The sequence below is a fragment of the Cyprinodon tularosa genome, unplaced genomic scaffold, assembly GCF_016077235.1.
Source record: "Cyprinodon tularosa strain WSP-4 unplaced genomic scaffold, ASM1607723v1 ctg211, whole genome shotgun sequence".
NCBI classification, from domain to species: domain Eukaryota; kingdom Metazoa; phylum Chordata; class Actinopteri; order Cyprinodontiformes; family Cyprinodontidae; genus Cyprinodon; species Cyprinodon tularosa.
This window is the reverse complement of record NW_024038781.1, coordinates 1,217,793-1,224,731: the sequence shown is the minus strand read 5'-3', so window position 1 is coordinate 1,224,731 and position 6,939 is coordinate 1,217,793.

The following is a 6,939-nucleotide window of genomic DNA, read 5'->3' as shown; positions in this document are numbered from 1 at the left end:
AGCCTGGGAGGATTAAAGTGAGAGACAAGCAGTTTCCTTTTATCTGCAGCTAAACGGTTTGTAGTGTCTTATAAGTACTAAAGAAAAATTACAGCTTTTATCCTAGCAGAGTGTAAAACAGTAAAATCAAAGAAAAATGTTCACACATGATTTAATTTAAATAATTCCCATGGATGTTTAAAAAGTTGACAATGTTTAGCATCCTAGGTTTCACTTTTTATGGGGCGTTTTTTGTCACTGCTCTAAGATGCACTGGGAACACTATAAAATATAATGTATTTTAAAACAAAGAAATGTGAAGCAGGAGTTATTTTAACAGGTGAGGTCAGGCACCATTCCACAATTCCTTTGTATTCTTTGTTTTGCAACATTTCTTTATTTCAGCACAAGGTTTTTACTAGATTAAAGTACAAAAAGTTAACCACAGCATGAGATTTCCCCATAGAAGGATGGCTGCACCATTTACTTTTAGTGTTCTGCAGCTTGAATTCCATGTTAAAGGGTCTTACACACCATCTCTGACCTCTAAACCCAAAACAACAATCTGGCTTTTGTCATTCGTCACAATGCAGCACAGCTTCTTTCAAAAGAAGACATTTCTACTCAGTGTGCAGTTACAAACTTTAGCCCATGTCAGTTTTTTTTCCAACTATTTTCCAATTGCTGCACTACTCAGAGGTGAATGCAAGCTATTTATCACTTTAGAACTGAACATTGTCTGTGTTTTTGGCTAATTTTTGATCCAGTTTTATGATAGTTTAGATCCTCTTCTGGATCCATTTCATTTTAGCAAACAGTTTAAACTAAAGAATATTGCAATTCATTATGAATGTTTCCCTCTCCAATTAACTTTTAATCTACCCAGTAATATTTGTAGCAATTATTTGCCTGATCATGCCTTACCGCTGCTATTTATCTAGACCCACCCGAGCCGAATAAGGCATATGATGTAATAAAATAGAGGCATATGTGCTAATAATGTGTAAAAACTGGCTAAATCTGCTAAATAAATGGAACTAAAAATGTTAATGTAATGAAAATAAATAGGGTATTGATTGAGGTTTGTATATTGGATGGTTGGAACCGTATTTACCCAGACTAAATCAAAGCTGGGATTGTAAGGCAGTCTTGCTCCTTTAAGAGTGTCCATGTCTGTGAATTTTCACTCAAGGTCTCCTTGAAGAAGCTGTCTCCACGGAGTTTGTTTACTCGTTTGCTTTGTTTTCTCCTCCTAATTATTAAAATGCATCCTGCCAACGTCTGCCTGTCCACAGAGGATAGCAATACTCCCAGAGGCTTGGCGGACTTATCTTTCCGTTACTACGCTAGTGTCCTCTGCAGGAATTTAATCATTATATCAACATATGGAGATTCTGCTCTGTCTTGGATTATATTAAGCTCTGCTCTCCTGTCAGGCATGATGACAGTCCATTGTGTCTTCTTCTCTTTTGGTGCTAACTGTGTGTTTGGTGTCCTTCTCACACCAGTGAGGGATTATGCAACAATCTCTTGACTGAATAATCTGATCTATGCATTTTATAGAGTTTGGTTTCTAAAGGTAACAGAGGAACCTTTGTTTGTGCCTTGTGTGATCACATATAGCAGCGAAGGCCATTATGGTGATAATGACATGGTGATGCATGCACTATAAATGTATTTCTGTATGCACCGACAACAGGACGGTGAAAGTCACTGCGGGCCGTCTGTTCTGTCCATGGAGATGAATTTCTCTCCTGCAGATGGTGGATCAAATGTTTAATATTCAGAGGTAGTGGTCAATACAGTGATAAAGAATCTAGATGTCATTTAGTTATACTCTTAATTCATTGTGCATTCGTGAGGAAAAAGGATCCTATTTGTTTGTGATATCTATTTTATTTGCCTCAGTTCTGGCAGCTACAGAAAACACTTTAGTGGTGTTTGGCAGCGTGACAATTATTCATCCGTGTTCTTATGAAAACTGACATTTCCATGATTGGGTCCTAATTTTTTCATGAATATTTTTAATCGGAATAATGTATTTGCTCATATTGTTTCATTTATCCAAGACAAACCCAAACTCTGGAGTGTAAAGTGTTTCAGTAAAACAGCTTAGACTTAGTCTACATTATTCTTGTACATTATTCTCGTTATTCAAGTATTGTTTGGAGACGTCTTTTCTAAGATTTGGTCTAATAGTGCCATTAGATTCAGAGATAGATGACTCTTCTATAGAAGAGTAGGTTTGATTCATTAAACTTGCATTAGTCATTAGTAGCCTGTCACTCTGATAGTAGCATGGATTTGGTCTACATAATGAGTGTGAGCCTGTGAGCGCTGTGAAGGATTTCTTTGTCAAAGTTAACAGGCTGCTGTATGCACGACTGACTGATGCTGCAACCAGAATAACTCTTAACCTCTTACACTCCATCAGATTTCCCCTCTTCATTGTCCTTTGAAAATACTTCCTTCTGAAAGAAATATGTTTTCAGGTGATATGTCTCAAGAAAAGGACAGATCAGAAAATTAGCACTGATTGATGATTGATTGCAGCAATAAAATCGCCCTGAAACCAGGAGCTGATTAAAGGTATAGGTTTGCATTTGTATGTCAGAAAGCACTCCAACCAAATTTTGGTTTTGAAAAATTTCTTTTTTCATGTGTATTGCTGTTTTGGGATTTCAAGTTATTGAAAAGCTTTTTTTTTTTTGGCCTGGTGCGATTTAAGCAGCTACAAGGAACTGCGGTTCCTCTTCATTTTTCAGAAAAATCTCAGTTGATTTTGTGGTGACATCTTGAGAAATGGGCTTATCAAATCGATGGAGTGATCTAATCCAAAATCTGAAGCAAATGTAGTGAAAGGCAAAAAATACTGTATAAAAAGTAAATTCGTTGTAGGTATAAGAAAATCAAAGTGTAAATGTGAGCAACAATTTCAAGCCTACCAAGACACCACAATCCACCTAAGCTGAGACCAGTATAGTAGTCCAAAAAAATCTATGGCAACTCTGGGGGAGCTGTAGAAATGCACAGCTCAGGAAGGAAAGTCTTTTGAGAGGAAAATCATTACTTGTAAGGTCAATAATTAAAAATGGTATCATGAGAAATCCAGGAGAAATCTTTTGCATGACTAGAAATAGAGGATGTTTTCAAAAACATTTTTTTTCATATATGCACTACATATTCCCACAGACACGAAGCTGCATGTAGCTGTGTGAAACATGGACAACCTGCGTTTCCAATGTTTTTAAAGTAAAAAACTATTTTTTATCACTTCACAAACATCCCCTGTTTTGTATTGGTCTATTGCATAAATTATTATAAAATTACGTAAGATGTGTAGTTTCAATGTTACAAAATGTGAACAAATGCTGATCTTTGAAGAGATACAAGCCACTGTACTTTGTGATATTTGATCAACCTAATAAACCTCAGTTTAGTCGGTCCTGATCAATGTTCAGTTTTCAAATATCAGTTTTGAACTTGGAAATGACCTTAAAAAACAAACAAACAGTAATTTATTTTTCTCTTGTTAATCTCAGCAAAACATCGCTGTGATTTCTCTAGTAGTTTTTTATTTTATTTACAATGTTGGATTGGAGCCAAATTTGGTTGAAAAGACGACATGATTTACGTCAAAACGACCTCCACACTTGGTTGAAACATGAAAGTTAAAAATTTGTCATTTTCAGTTCTTTGAAAAGACGTTGAAAGCCCGGTTTTCATCCTCTATTGTTGGACTAAAGTGAAACAAAATCAGACCGACCAAACACAGCCCAATTTTCAACAACTATGTCTGGACTAAATCAAGACTATGAAGGACCGACCAGATTTGGGTCTATATGACATCTGGCGTTTCGGAGTATACATGATGATAAACATTAAAGTAAATCTTTAGAAAAGGCATAATTGAAACATTCACATAGGTCCTACAAGCTACAGGACTTCAGGCAGTGAATTTAAGCTCTGCTGCTGCTTTAACCATGTCGGCCCATTTAAACTGCATAGCGTCCTGCAGCGCTTTGCATAGCATTCACTGCTGCTGCAGGCCTCTGTTTAGTTCTCTTCCAACCTCCATCTTTTCCTCCTCCTCCTCCTTGGGCTCTGAGGTCGGAGACCCATTCCTCAATCCCTGACATCCTGGGGACATGTTTATGGCTTAGAGATGGTGTCATAACTTCAGATGTTGAGCAGCATGGCCATGGACAGATGACATCGGAGCCTACAGTAGATGCTAGAGTAGAACGGAAACATTGGCTGTTGAAAATATATTTAAAAATGTAAATATTTGTTGTCCAATTAAACTACTTTTGTTGGTCACGGTAGATATTAGCTACACAATTTAGTCATAATTAGTTTTTGCGTGAACTATAAAAATGTAGTCTGTAAAGAGCATCTTAAAGACTCTGTGTAAACTAACATTCTGATGTTTTGTTAGATCTCTGCCTAGATGAGAATATATTTTAACTGTTGAGGCAGCACACCATCACCCAGCAGGTCAAAATGTAAGATGAACGGAGCAAAAAGAAAATTTAAATTTAATTATTTTTATCTGGATTAAGGGATTCTATCAGTATCAGCATTAAACCTCATAGTGTGAACCATGTTTTAGAGCAAGACTCTTCTCTCCATTTTCTGCCATCTCAGAGTGTCTCACAGAGCAAGGTGAAGCATAATTTTTTCATCTCATCTTTCTCGTCTGAACAAAGTCCTAGAAACCCTACCCTCCAGCAGCATTGCTGCTCTACTGACCTTGTGATGGTGAATCCACCTCAGGAACTGGCTGCTATTTATACCACATTCGCCTCCTTCACTAACAGGACTGCAGCTGCCAATCTGAACCCAGTGGAGGGTTTAGCTTTGGGTGTATTTGCTGTGCTATATTAAGGCATGTACAGGATAAGGCATGTATCACCTCAAAGAATATTAGATTGAAAAAAAAAAACATTGTTCTACGAAGTTATGCTCAACTTTACATAAATAGCGTTAATAAATACTTTTATAAGTGCTAAAAAGGAAAAGAACCCAAATCTTCCAGTAAAAAAATTCACTTCCACCCTTATCTAGTGTTATTCTACTCATGAATGACTGTTTGTGTAAAGAATTTTAATATTTAACCAGTGAAGTTAATAATCTCTGTTGGCCTCCCAATGAAGATTGCAGATGTTATGTATATAAACTCATCCTGGATGTCTTATTTACTACTTTCTCTTGGTGGAGTATATATTCAGTGTATGACTTAAATCATATTTTCTTTTCAAACAAGAACCGGATGCACACCTTAAATCATTAAGGATTTTAAATTTTTCACCTCCTTGTCATGGGATCCAGATTAATACAATGCTCATTAAAAAAAATGTTTCTCCATATTAACTTTTACTTTCTATCACCACTCTCTCAGCACCATATCCCAAAATGCAATTGGGCTGTGACCACTGTATTCTCTCCATTCTGTTTTTAATAAAGCACTCCTCTCTATAGATACTTTTTTAAACTGTGGCCTAACCTGAGACCTTCACAGTTTGCAGAAGATGGTTTAATGGAGTATGTTGTGAACCCATAGCCCCTATAAAAAAGACTTTCTTAGCAGTTTCTCATCTTTATACTGTATCCCATGCATGTGGCTTTCTGTGGTTACAGATTTTGATGACGCTGGATCAGTAGGTCTGAGACAAAAACAATGTAAGAGTCAGTGAGGTGAAGAAAAATATTGGATCTGAATAGGAGATAAACAAGATGAGCACACTGTCAGGAAAACACAGTACGTAGGTTCCTGAGAGGCCAGGGAGAGATCTGGAGGTGAGACTGATTAGGGAGATGTTGTGTGAACTCAAGGGGGAAGTCCTTCCGTTTCATTCTCTGAAAATTACAGCTCTGCTTCCTTGCTGCTCTTCAGGCACCTCATTATGAAATACAGTTGGGACGCCATCAGTCTTTTCCTTGTCACACGATGGTATCCTCCTCAGGCAGTAAAAAGAAAAATCTAAAGGGCTTCCTCCAGATATTAGCAAACACGTCTTTCGTATATCCCTAAAGAGGCTTGCTGATCACTGCAGTGCCAGGGAACTAAGGTTGGTTGTTTTGTGTTATAAACCACTAAGAAGTAAATCTGGGTAAGATAAAAATACCACTACTCAGGAATACAGTCTAAAAAATAGAAGAAAGGTGATTGCAATATGCATACCCAAAATTAAAGTGCCGCTTTTAGGAAAATAATCTAGCTATAGCTTCAGACAACTGTTGCATAATATATTAACAGCTGAATATCATATTTATAATTCAGCCTCCCTCCAAAACTGCATAGCTATCTTTTTTTTTGTTTTTTTTGCATAGTTGTCTACTATGGCCACTGCACAAATTCATTACAGTTAACATGTACGAGCAGCACCTTTGAATCCAGTCATGTTCAATCCAGCTGAAATCTGGTCACACAAAAATTTTGTCTTTTTACAATTTGCCGTCAAGTATTACTAGACTTATTATTTTTAAAGGGTATTTTTTCAACATTTTCCTGAATATTTTTCAAAAGTCATCATTTGATTTCAGTGACGTGCGGTCAGGGGAGGCAGGTGAGGCAGTGCCTCACCAGCCATCATGGAAAGAAAGAAAATATATAATCATAAAGTAATTTAAATTGTTATATTCATCCGGTGGTTTGTACTAAAAAATATTCATTTTTCATGTAGCTTCACCAATTTCGATTTTTATTTGTTCAAAATCGCTGAATTTTCTTATTTTCCCATTCAAATGCTTGGAAGCGATGCCGGTGAGGCAGCAGCGAGCTCTGCCTCACCTTGGATTGCGCAACCCCTGGCTCTGCGCTGGCTGCAAAGCGGAGAGAGCATGTTGCTGTACGGCGTCAATAAAATGGTTTAAACAAATGTAATATGTGAACTTATTTCTAATAATTTGGCTTATGTATATAATGTACAGAGCTTTTTGTCACCAACTGTGTTTGTG